Source organism: Neopelma chrysocephalum, unplaced genomic scaffold, assembly GCF_003984885.1.
Source record: "Neopelma chrysocephalum unplaced genomic scaffold, ASM398488v2 Primary Assembly neopelma1_78, whole genome shotgun sequence".
NCBI classification, from domain to species: domain Eukaryota; kingdom Metazoa; phylum Chordata; class Aves; order Passeriformes; family Pipridae; genus Neopelma; species Neopelma chrysocephalum.
In genome coordinates this window covers 1,948,787-1,962,067 of record NW_020897739.1, presented here as the reverse complement: position 1 = coordinate 1,962,067, position 13,281 = coordinate 1,948,787, and the positions used below count along the sequence as shown (strand labels likewise).

At 38.4% G+C, this 13,281-nt stretch overlaps 1 long non-coding RNA gene across 1 annotated transcript in view; it reads left to right on the top strand.

The window, feature by feature from the left end:
• LOC113970683 overlaps positions 1 to 13,281 on the top strand; it is a 91,111-nt gene that overhangs the window by 6,264 nt on the left and 71,566 nt on the right. The window contains exons 2-3 of the long non-coding RNA XR_003535275.1: positions 8,000 to 8,074; positions 9,437 to 9,486. This is a non-coding gene — a long non-coding RNA (uncharacterized LOC113970683). The remainder of the gene's footprint in view (positions 1 to 7,999; positions 8,075 to 9,436; positions 9,487 to 13,281) is intronic.

The following is a 13,281-nucleotide window of genomic DNA, read 5'->3' as shown; positions in this document are numbered from 1 at the left end:
AGCCACTCATATCTTCCTGGCAAAAGAAGAGAACAGAAAAGATTCAACTGCACCCACAACAAAGAGAGTTTCTATCCCTTTCAGAGCTTATTGGTAGATTTGGTGGAATGCTCCCCTTGTACTTGTACAGATCATTCTCCTCATCTCCTCATCATCTCTGAGAATAAAAATCTCTGTGTTACAAGCAGGAAAGAGACATTTAAATTAAGGCTTTAAATATATGGATGGACAAGACTATATCAGATGAGAATGGCATGGGCTAATCCTTTAGTGAAAGATGAAACCGTGCTTCAGTAGGAGCTGATGGCTAAAGTCAGTGGCAGATGGCTGATCTACAGAGTCTGTTCTGGAAAAGAAATGAGATTTTTTTCAGTGTTACATGTGCTAGGGAGTAATTGCTCAACAAGCACAGGCCTTGCAAACTGTTACTCAAAATCCCTTAATATTCTTTGTAAAATGGGGACAGAAACCTGCAGTAATTTGAAGCTTAGTAATATTCAACATTCCAGAGTAGTGTTGTATCAGTTTATCAAGGAAATGTGTGATATGTAGAGCACAGATATTTCATGACAGTGACCAGGTTTGGACAGAATAAAACAGTAGCAGAAGGAAACATTCCCCCCCCCCTTACCTTCCTGTGTGAATGCAGCAAGATGAATTATAGGCAGTAAAAGCCAGGTGAAGTTTTTGTATTTCCAATTTGGATTTGAGTTTGTTCTAGAAAGTTCTGTTTTATTGTGGAAAATGATGGTCTTATTTGGCTTGGAGGATTGATCAGAAAATTGCTTCTACCCTGATATGACAGGAGTAAGGAATTCTGACTGCAAATGGCATCTGGAGAGTAATAAAATACACCAACACAGTGTGCGTAACTTTTCAAGCAAGAAGCTCTCTGAGACAAATAAAATGTGTGTGCCTGATGCAATGTCCTGAAAGTGTGTCTGTCCAACCAACAAATTGCATTATTTTTCCCTCAAGCTTTCTGTTCCCAGGCTTAGCTTTGCTAAACATATTTCTGAGATCCTTGGCCATCTCTGCCCCAAAGAAATGGTCATTCTAATCCTCACCATCAGAATTTACCTGCTACTGTTACTCATTGGTAATTCTTTTCTAGTTTTTGTGCTTGGATCAGACACTTTCAACAGTACCAAAAATCATGGGCACCTTCTTGGTTGAACCATCAAAAAATCAAACCTTGCATTTCAATGAGAATAATTGTTTAACTGGTGGCAAACTAGGATGAGTAAGTCAGGCTTTGAACAAGGACAACATTGACCTGTCTCCTTCCTTTAGGTCAGTTTTGTTTAACCAAGTCTTTTCCTTTTGGTCTGGCCTTTTCCAGCACCTTGTGGGATCTTTCCCACCACACTGCTTCTTCTGAATTGCATAACTGACCAGAAAGGATGTCCAGGCTGGCAAGTGGAAAAAGACTGAACTATTTATCCCTCATTTTCTTTCTTTTTATGTCCTTTGCCTTGCCTTGCCTCGCCTCACCTCCCCTCCCCTTCTCTTCTCTCCTCTCCTCTCTTCTCTTTAATTGAAGCAGGTGCTTAAATTCATCTGAGACTGTGACTACCATATATGCTTAATTTTATACCTTGGATTTCACTCACAATATGAGCGAAATCTAGAGGTTCACAGGGATTATATAGGTCTGTTTGTAAAAAAGGGAGTTGTGATTACTACATAATAGCGAAGTCACTGTTCAGTTAATGATGTAACTGATGTTCCTGTGTTCTGTGTCCATCTTAGCTTCAGGTAATTATTTACAGGTATTACATACTGAGAAATACCTGACTGGAGCCAAAGAATAAATTAGGTAGAGATAAATTCCCTACAGTTGCTTTTTAAAATTAAACCAATCCTTTAGGTAGAGATAAGCTGCTAACAGTTGCTTTTTTACATGAAACTGGCCCCCATAGATGTAAGTGTACCTATAATCTTGGTTTTGCCTAAAGTCTGAACCTAAACCTCCTACATGTGTTGCAAATGAGACTAAGTCCTGTTATTGTAAAGTTTATTATAAATTTTCTTGAAATATGTCCTGCATTCTGTCAGAGGCAGTTCTAAATTCAAATTTGTTTGAATGAAAAAAAGAAATTGTAGCATTATCTGGAATATACTTCCCTGCCTATGGAAAATGCGGAAAAAAACCAGGGTTTTTTAATATGTCCAATTTTAAGTTTTGCTTAGGCAAAAGAAATCATTATTGTTTTCAGATAAAAAATTAAATATTATGATTTCAATTAACTGCTGGGTTGGTAATTTCTCTGTAGCTACATTGGACAGACTGGCAAGAGGTCATTATATTTGAGGTATTGACATAATGTGTTCGATAATGTATATGTGTTTGATAGACTTTTCAAAATATTGTTACTATTGTCATTTTGTTTGGGATCCAAAGATATATATAGTTTTCTTTTCTGGGATCCGTAGGAAGACATTCTGTGATTTAGTATTTTCATTATCCTCAAGTTTGTTTAAAGCAAATGGGATGGTTTATTTTGTGGGATTTACATTTGCCACATCAGACCTACAAACAATTTGCACAGAAAGATTGCAAAAAAAAAAACCCAAAAATCAAAACCCACCAAAAATAGCCCTCCTGTTTTAACTTCCTTGCCTGAAACATAAAAAAGACCTAAAGGAGGATGACAGGTAAATGTTTCCCTTGTTCACAGACTCACAGGCTGACTTAATTATCTTAGTTGTTAAATAATACTTCGCTTCATTGAAATTCATGGTTTGATGGGTACAACTCATTGGAGACCGTGGTCTGTGTTTGGCTGCAGTTAAATAATCCATAATAATAGGCACAAGGAGCAAGGAGCATTTCTTCAGCACCACTTTTTCTGTGCTGTGGGACCCTTCTGAATTCAGGACAGGCATATTAGAAATACATTTTCTGTGCAGAGGTGGTGATGGAGCAGAGCTTCGTTTTTCCCTGGAGGCACAATGCCACCCCTGCTCCTCCCTGAGAATGGGACAATTGCCTCAGCAGGCCTGGGGTGCTGTGGAAGTGTGGGCATGGTTGTAATTTGGGCTACAAGAACAACAGATATGGGGGGAGTGTAAAGTGTTGGCTGACACTTTCATGCTTTATTTCCAGTTGAAATACTCGTTTTCAGAAAACATAAAGCTGAGAGCCTGGTTTAATCCCAAGGGCCGAGGCCACAAGCTGAGGCCAGGGAGCTTTAATTTATCATGTGCATGTTCTGATGGTCTGGTTAAAACCTCATTCATTTCTGTGGGTGGTCCAGTGCACTGTGAGCTTGACATATTATTTGGGTGTTTTTTTCTTTCATGAAAAGGATACAAGTCTTCTCCCTGCTTGTAACAACATTACAGCTTGACATAGTGTCACAAACATGGGGTGTGTCTGCATGAGTGGCTCAAAAAGAGAGCATCCTTGCTTCTTAAATATTGCATGGCATGCACATCTCTTTGGCGGGTTGATGTTTGTTTGGAAATAAGTCCTTTTGATCCTTCATTTAGTTCTAACCTCTTTCTCCATATCTAATGAATCTATGTAGGTACCTTCTCTAAAGGGTTCAGATATCTGAGAATTTTCTTTTGTTAGCTTTTGCTGCTGCTACTGTGATTTTAAAAGGAAGCGTTCCCAAAGAAAAGGCAGTTCAAAGGAAAGACTGACTCTTCTGCCAAGTTGTTGAACTTCTTCTGTTTGCTGAAGAGTGCCAAACATCAAATTGGCAGAGTATCTTGGAGCTTTTGTTTTTGAAGGTGAAGGGAGAAATTGTAGTCCAAAATACATTTCTTAAAAGTAAAGTATGTAGTATATTTTTAAAGTATTTGAAGATGAAGATCCTCAATGTGTATCTTGTTTTTATGAGCTCCATTGATACTATCAGATCAGCAGATTAATTCTATACTTATTTTTCTAACTTTGTATTGACAAATCCAACCATTCAGAATGAAGATCCATCTTCTGGACAACAGTTTATAAATAATGTATATTTTTAACTGCATTGCGGGGAAAATATATAATAATTTTTGTCTGACTGCTCTTCAGACATCTTTTCAATTTTCTGGAAAGAAGCTGTTGGAAAGCTCAGATTCTTGTGAATGCAGGAGCTAGAATTTGAAAAAAAACTCCCAACTTTGAAACTTGAGACTAAATCCTGACATTTTAACAGCATTGCTGGCCTGGCTCTGCTTTCCTGCACTTTGTCAGCCCCGACTCAGAGCAAAAGTATTTGCCTTCTTCATATCCATTGAATTCTTTTGTCTCTGGTAAGGCAGCTACAAGCTTGGCTTGTGATTCTGGCAGAAGTCATTCTGCAAGGATCTGGTTGATCTAACTTCTATAAATTTGGTGGTTTGAAATGAACTCCAAGAAGACAACGAGACTTTTGTTGTGAGCAGGGCGAGTTCCTTTATATGCGGTCTGCAGCTCATATGTTTGTTTTTAAGTCAGGGCAGTGTGAACTCTTAAAAATAAACAAAGAAGAGAGCAAAATTCCACCACTTAAAAATCAGCCTGAAAATGGTAAACACTTTTAAACAAAGCTGAGAATAATCAGGGGGAAATAATTTGTGGTCTAAAGAAAAATAAGCTCCTGATCCTACCAATAAACACCTGTTCAATTTTATGTGTTTGGTCTAGTGACTGCTGGGGGTTACAGCTCCAGAGCAACTCCACTAGTTGAAGCACAAGTTCAAGAGCCCTTCAGCAGAAAAGTGGACTGCAGGACAAAATAAAGGTTTCTAGAGCTATAAACAAGTTTGAACAGAAAGAAGAGCATCTGGACTATTTTTCCTACATCCAAGCATAAACAACATCAAGCCTGTGTTTTTTAAGTATGGTTTGTATAGCTTTTCAGGTTGAAATAATTTTAAATGAAAGAAGTCTTTAAATTTAATCGTATTTAAATGAAATAAATCTGCCAAGCTGAGAACGTCACCTGAGTGTAAAGGCAGAGAGGCTGAGCTGGAGTTGTGGCTAAGTGGGAACGCTGTGGTGTGCACTCACAGGAACTGTGTTGGCAGGAAATAGTCAATGAAAAAACAAAACCAACAAGGAATGGTGGCCAAGTGTTTTCATAGGGAAAAATTGGCAGGAAAATACCCTTGTATTAAAAGGTATTAAGGAGTGCTCTGCAGAAGGGTAACACAGTAACTTTTATTGCTGGCGTGTTTCTGTTAGTTTAAACGCTTTTTCCCAAAACAAAAATATAAACCAAGCATGTTTTCAGTATTTCTTCTTCCTTTGTTTGGTACTCTGTACAGTTCATCATCTTGCCTGGGACTTCTGTGTAGTACTTCAGTGGAAAAAAATGTCAATATTCCTTTAGAATCTCAGGCTTCATTTATCACTGGCTCTAATTCTTTCCCCCAGCTGATAAACTTTCTGGGGTGCAAACTTATTCAAGTGTATTTTTTATTTATATTTTTTTAAGTCAAATGAATTCTCCCAGAAAAGAGAACATGCCCTCTTCTATAACAACGAACTTTATATAAATTATAATTGTATCCAGAGATCTTTTAGTTTATTCATGTTCCAGGCAGATTCTTTTGTCTACATGAAGAATACAATCTAGCATAACTTCTAATTACTTCTTTTGCAAGGCCCTGTATCAGCATCCACTTTATTATAACCTCTAACTGAAAAAACATTTGTCTATTTTCCCCTCTGTGGACAGTAACAATTTTTTTTCCCTTATAAAAAAGTCTCTTCCATCTGTTTTATGATTAATCCTCATCTGAATTCTTCCCAACACTAGAAATATGGAAACCAGACCGTGGTACAGTCTTGCAGCTTCACAGCCACCTGGTATGCCATATCACAAGCACACAGCTTAAATATAAATCTGATTTATATTGTCAAATGTTTTACCAGAAGAATTGATGATAACTAATGTAGCTGCTACTGGAAGTTCCTGTTATTTTTTTGATCAGATATTCTTTTCCCTTAAAACATGTCCAAGCACAGTAGGACAAAGTGGGTAAAATTAACTCCATAGATTTAATTTAATAATTTAATTTAATAGTGAATAATTTAATTAAACTATTTCAATAGCTGACATATTTTTCAAATGTACTTTCTAAGTAGATTTTCTAAATATTTTCTACTGTTGTACTGGTTAAGGGCCAGCTGGGCATCTTACCAAGGGAATGCTCTGTGTTGTCAGTAGATCTGTAGGACTTGTGGACTTTTTGAGTTGTGGAAGTTGTTTGTTATGCCTTCTGTAATGGAAATATCTAACCTAAAAAAATACTTTTTATGTGAAAAAAAAACCCCACGGATTTACTTACAGAATTTCAGCCTGTGCCACATAATTTAATTTTATGGCTAGTAGACTAAATTTTTTTGTACTGTTGTTGCTTGTTGCCAGTGATGTCAGAGTTAACTTGTGAGATGCAGAAGGTTAAGCTGTGGGTTCAGTTCTGCCTCCTCTGGCCTGGGAGGTGACCATTAGACCTGAGCTAAACATCCTGTTTCTTGATGCAGGCACGTACATAAGTGCCTATGACCAGGCACCTAATTCTGTTTGACAAGAAAAATGGGAAGAAGAAATTATTATCACAAGAAATGCTGCGATACTCCTGCTGCCCTGAGGAAAAACATTGTGAGCATGCCTTATAATGCCTTGAATTGAAGGGAGCCTGTCCTGGAAACTTCAGCACGGTTCCAGGAGAAGTGTCATCCTAGGTAACAGTGGTTTCTTTCCAAGACACTTGTTCCTCTGGGTACAGTTGCTATTTGTAAGTGATTCAGACTAATGTCTCAAAGTCTGGGTGACCCTTCAGTCCTGACGCAGGGCCACTGTGTTAACCTTGCTCTGTCCGTGGGCATTTTGGGCAAGGCAGCTCTTGGGGTCCCCAAGTTTTAGGCCTAAGTGTCAACAGGGATGATACTGTTCTTTGTGAGGTGGGAATATGTCATGCAGTGAATATTCTGCTGTTGGGTGTAGTAGTTTTTAATTCTTCTTCCTCAGCTTATCCCTGGTGCTGCTCACAAGAATATTGCACCGTAAATTAGAATAAATTAGGGGAACTAGAGCTGTGATTTAAAACACTGAGGTTTCCCTCAGTGGCAAAGCTCTTGTTCACTCCAGAGAGAGCAGGATCGTGTCTCCTTTCAGAGACATGCAGCATATTTCAGTTAGTACACATTACATAACTTGTCCCACATTTCTTTCTCTTTTTAGTACCCCTGTGTTATGGGAAATTATGTTCCCATTAATCATTATAGCTGCTCGTCTCTTTCTGTGAAAATAAATTACCCTGTGCTGCCCTTCCTGCACAGGAACATATTTAAATGACAACAAGGATATGTCCATGATTGGTTCAGGGAAGGGAGTGTCAGCTAATGGGGCTTTGCTGCTGCAGAAGGATGAAAGCAGGATTTGTCTGTGCACTCAGTGCATTGCAATGCTGTGTGGTGGTGTCACCTGCCAAATAAGATTTCCCCTGTAGCACATGCCCAGCTCGTTTGAATGTCCATGGAAGCCATGTACACCCATTGCAGGGGGACCTGCAGCTGAGTCCTAAATGTACCAGTGAATCCCACTGCCTGTTTGGTCATGCCTACAGCTGAAAACTCTTGGGCTGGAAAAGCAGAAAGAACCTATATGACTGGGAAAAACCAGCAGGCCTCTAAATTCCTGTTTTAGTTTGTCACCAGCTTTATTGAGACTGTTTTTAGGAAGCATTTAAAACCTAGACATCTAAAATTACACATCCAACACCACGTTCAGGCTGCAGATCAAGAGGCTGATTTTAAGACATGATGGGCATTTGTGCTGTTTACTGTTTTCAGGTCTCAGCACTTCTGAAAAGTAAGTAATTTTTATTTACATGTTTTGAACATGAATTTAGGGACTTACCTTATCCAACAGTGTAAATATAGAGGCCAGGTTATTTTTAGGCTTCACAATGTGATACTGGGCAAAAGGACTTTTGACACAGAGATTGCTGGTCACCAAACCACAAACTTGGACCAACATTTTTCGGTAACTCTCTGTTTCTCTTTATTCAGGACATGTGAAGACTGAGAGAGCAAGTTAAAGGCTGGTTGCAGATGATCCTTAGAGAACAGATCCTCTATCAGGAGGTCAGTTTTCTCCAGTGAAGAGATCTGAGGAAAATTCACCCTCAGGACATACTGAGTTTTCTTTTCAAGTATTTGTAAGAAATGAATTCAGGATTAGTTTTACGTGGAAAATGAGTTTCTTATTTGGCCTCTGAAGAGAGATGAATTTGCATTGGTCTTATGGAAGAACACATGTATTTTTGAAAATGAGTATACAGTACAAAAAAGACCAGAAGTTTTAGGTCAAAATGGGTCCATTTCATTCAGACAATTAAGTACTTAAGAATCAAACTCTTCTGCTGACCTTCAATTCTGTGCTGAGAGATGAAATCCTTACATAGTGAAGGTAGCAGAAATTAAGAAGACATGTAAATAAACTTGCTGGTCATCTTCAGCTGACAATCATGTGACCAAAGCAAGTGATATTCCTCTTGCAACCCTGTAATATTTGCTGACATTCCAGGCATTGAGTGTCAGTGAATGGCTTGTGAAGCAGGGACATCTGGATGTGTTTTAAAAGCTTTCAGAGATTATTAAAGTAGCAGAATGATTATTTATTAGTAAGGTGACACGTCTAAAGCTCAAAGTCTGCCTTTGACATTTGCGAGGGTTCTTCCCAAGGTTTTTTTGCATAGGCAGACTCAGTATTAGCAGAGAAGATGTGGGATCTATTGATTTTGTGGGTTTTTTTCCCAATAATGAGTCATGAGATGTAAACCTCATTTCTGAAATTATGGTCTGGCTGAACTAGTTTCCTGTTTGATGTTTTCGTTTTCAAAGAAGCTTAAGAGTTTCTGTCTTGTCACTGTTAATTACCAACCATCTTTGGTGAATTTTCACTAAATGGCACTGATGATGTTGTTGTTCTGCTTTGTGACTTCTCCAGTGTCTGGGAATTTCCTGGTGATCCCATTAACATTGAAGTTAATTGGAATACTTCATGGTTGAAATGCAGAAAGCCTGCAGTTGAGCAGATGTTCTTTTTCTGAGTTAGCATAAAAGTACTGAATTAGAAGTACCATTTATTTGTTGCAGTGTCATCAAGATGTGTCATGACCTTACATTTGAAAAGTTTGAACACTGTTCCCAAACCCATTTAAAAGGCTCTGCTTGTTGGTGCCTAACCTGATTACATGAGATTGAATACTGTATCATTAGATTAAGCAAGTATTAACTTCAAAACTGCAACACATCACAACTGAAGAAGTGTTACTACATTATACCCCCAAATACACCTTTCAGTTTGACCCTTTGAAGTGCAAAATGTTGTAGTAGTTTTTGCACAGTGTAGAGAACAGCTCCTATACTACTGTGCAGTTGTTTTAGGGATAATTTCTCAGTTTGTGATTAATTCTTGGCATTTCTTCCATTTCTTTCCTTTAGCTGTTATTGGAATCATGCAGATGAGATCCCTCAAGGAGCAGGTTGCCACAGTAAGTGTGTATTTTACAGTATATTTGGAAGGTGTACAATAGATTGGATACTATTCTTTACCAAGTAGGAGCAACAACCTTGGAAGTAATCCTTGCTGGATTACACCATCATTAGTCTGCCCCTTAAATTTTTTTTTTATAAAAAGTAATTTACTGCATCCAAATAAATATGAACTCAAATACATAACTCTTCAACATGAAGATTCAAAGACCAAATTTTGATCCATAGTTCCATCTCTGCAAGAAGACATATTTTAAAATAGAAGGAATACATCACTCCTGAAACCTGCTGTATTTCCTCTCAGTCTTACTGCTTTTAATTCTTTCTTCACAGATTCATTTAGTTTAGAAACATTCCAGGACTAATGGCACAAAACAAAACTCCTAACCATCTCATATATTCCACTTCACAAGAGCCCAACCATGCCATAGATATTTTCCATTCTCAGTCTTGATATTCTACAGATGTGGAATTAGAACTCTTCACACTTTTAAGGGAACGCCTGGTGGGATTGTCCATGTGAGTTTAACTTCCTGAGTAATTTCTCCATTACTTTAGCTCCCCTGAATGTGGGCATTGTGCCCAGGGGGGTAACACTTGCTGTACCGACCCTTAATTCAGATAAAGCTCAAAAAGTACACTACAAGAATAAAAGTCATTGGTGCAGGACTCAGGGAGTTCCCTCGAGCTCCCTTTCATCTGAACTCTGACAGAAGCTATTCTTCAGTTATTGCACTAGGAAAAAAAGGTGTGTATGATATAGAGAGGACACACATAAATGCAAAGGCTGAAGGTTTTTTCCCTAGGGAAATTTTCTCTTGGTGCTTTGATATTTGATTTAGGGCAGATAGCCATGACCTGTAGCCATAGGAAAGAAGAGGCCTGGATGAGCAATTAGGGAGGACAGATCCAATGTGTTTGCCTTTTTCCCTGTATTATATTTACTGTTAGAAATGAAATTCAAATAAACAGCTATATAATACTGTCATTATCCTCTTTGATACTGGATGATAACTTGGGCCTGCATGTCAAGAAAGCTGCAAACACCCAAGTCTGCATGATTTTTGTCTGTGCATATAATCTATTTTAATTATGCCAACTTCCTTCTCTTTCCCCCAGATGCTGTGCCTTAGTATCTTGCGTGGAAATGGCTGGTATTTTATATCATATCTACAGTGCTGAAATTTGTGGACAGGTATTCATATAAACTTACTGTATGTTTGGTAGTTATCCTAAGACTGTTCCTTACTGCTGTGCTTTTAAGGAAGATTCATTAGAAGTGGGTGTGCTGTTTTCTGTTCAAGTATTTGTTGTCTTTTCTTCTTTTTCCAGAAGATTTCTATTTCCAGGAATTAGCATCGCTAACTCATTATAACAGATTTTTTTTCTTTGAGCTTTTTGTTTATAAAAATGCTTTGCCAGCACACTGATTTTGTCTACATTTATTGTTATGCCACCTGTTTGGAAGCAGAGGTTAATTGTTAACTCCACTTTGTTGAGAAAGGGGCAAGTTGGTCAAGTTTTGCTCACTCATTTGTAAGTTAATCATGCGACTTCATATTACAGCAGTTTTCAAGGAGTCACAAGAGAAACTCTTACACCATCTACAATGACATAATTTTTCATGTGTGTCACCTTTTCCATAGGTTAGTGGAAGAAACTCTGATGCCTTTGAATATGGCTGTGCCATTCTTTTTCCTTTAGTGGCACAGCTGAGCACCTGGGTAGCAGCTGAGTGTCTATTTTGCATCACTGTTGAGACAGATACAAAACCAACATGTGCTCCTTAGTAACAGACATCAGACTGAAGACATTGCCAGTGATGATTTATCAGTGGCTCGTGAGGAAACTCATGATGTAACAGAATCTTCTGATTTTGTTTATTTGGATGAGTTTTGTTTGCTTTATTATAGACTTCAAGTGAGGCCAGAGTGGTGACTCGGTGCTTTCATTGTGATAAGCAAATGCACACTCCCCTTTTATTCTGGCTTTTTAAACTACTCCTTCTACTGCCCTTTGAGGTTCATCTCTGTTCACTCAGCTGTGGTTACTATAAGTAAACAACTCCAAAGCTTCCCATTCTTTCAGAATTTGTTGAAGTTTGTCTGGCAGATTGGGCCATAACTCGATCAGTGTCACGAATTACTAGATTGTTTCTTCAAAGGATTTGGAGCTTCCTGGCTATTTGTTTGCTGAGCTGTAAGAATATGATTGTGCTGGTTGTGAAGTGTGCATTGCTGCTATAAATAGTCAGTGGATTATAGGTGAAGGCAAGAGCCAGGAATGCCTGAGTTGAGGTCCAGTGTTGCCATTGTCCCAACAGCCCTGGGCAATGCACATGTTCTCTCATTGTCATGTTTTCTTCCATTTGTGCAGCGGGATAATGACGTCTGTCCACCCCATGGGGTTGAGGTCAGGAATAATTAGCTTGTATTTCTATGGCCCTCATTAAATAGGGTTGTAGGAATACCTCCTATACCATCTTCTTTAGCTCAAGCTGTAAAGTTTTTATGGCATTTGAGTTCTGCTTCTGCTCCAGTGTATATGTGGACACGCTGATAATGGCACTGTCTGGTGTCCAGACAGTTCTCCAACTGTGCCATAGCTTCTCTGTTGAAATTGAGGCCTTGTCAGGGAGAGGAAATAATATGGATTATATGGATTGTGTACCATTGCCCTCTGTTGGACAACACTAGGCTTAGTTAAAGTGCTTGTCCTGTTTTGCGCTTGAAAAACTTGAGAGAGATAAATATGATAATATTCAGTAAGTAAGTTTGAAGTGTTTAGTGACAAATTGACCATCTTGTAACAGAAAATAAATGAAATTACCTAGCCAGATTAGTTATTGCTGCTAAGTACAGGACTGCATAGAGTCTTTACACTGCTGAGTGTCCGTAACATGCTGTTCTGCTTTGCTTTTGAATAAAAGACAAGAAAATTAAGTATAATACCTTTGATTTATTTTTATTTACTGGCATAATATGCCAGTGGGCTTAGCACTGTTGCCTACTGACTTGTCTAAGCTCTGTTTTCTTGTGCTCTCCCAGCTGTGTTTCTGTCTGTGCCATTGTGTGACAAAGGGACCGGAGTCAGCTGTTCTGGGGGTTGCACCAGTCCCTAAAACACAGAGGGAAATAAAAGCTTGGAAACCTACCCCATCCTATGGTCTAATATGATAGAATCTTTTTGCTTTACTGGTAACACACGATTTTATTTTAATTCCTGTGGTTTTGCCTGTTTTTTAGTTTAACTATGCTTTTTTAGTAGGTTTATATGCTTTGTCAAAAAATACAATGCATCTCATACACACTAGAGCATCCGAAAGGGAGATCATGAATAATGGCAAAAATTTTGAATGGGAAAGAAACAAATATAAAAGGCACAAACAGTCAAATTATTATCTGGGGAAAAGAGTTACAATGTGCCCTTAATCCTCACTGTAGTTGTGAACTTAGTCCTGAAGCACCTTTGTTTTCTCTGCCCTCCTGTACAGTTTATGGCAGAGCATTCAAAGGAGTAGAAACTGTTACAAAGGTCACAAGGAAAAAAATAAAGCTACTGTTGCTATTCTCTGAATGTTATCCATTTGGATTGCTGCCATCCAAACCTCTGGTCATCCTGCTACTCATTTGAGGTTAAATACACAGGAGTCACATCTAACTCCAGTAGTGTCTGCCCAGAACACAGTGATCTGTATCTAATTCTGCAGGGTAAATAACAGCTCACTAAAATACAGGAGGAGATGAGTGGGGATCTACTCCTTTGAGAAACCTCCACAGTGATTTTGAAAAAGC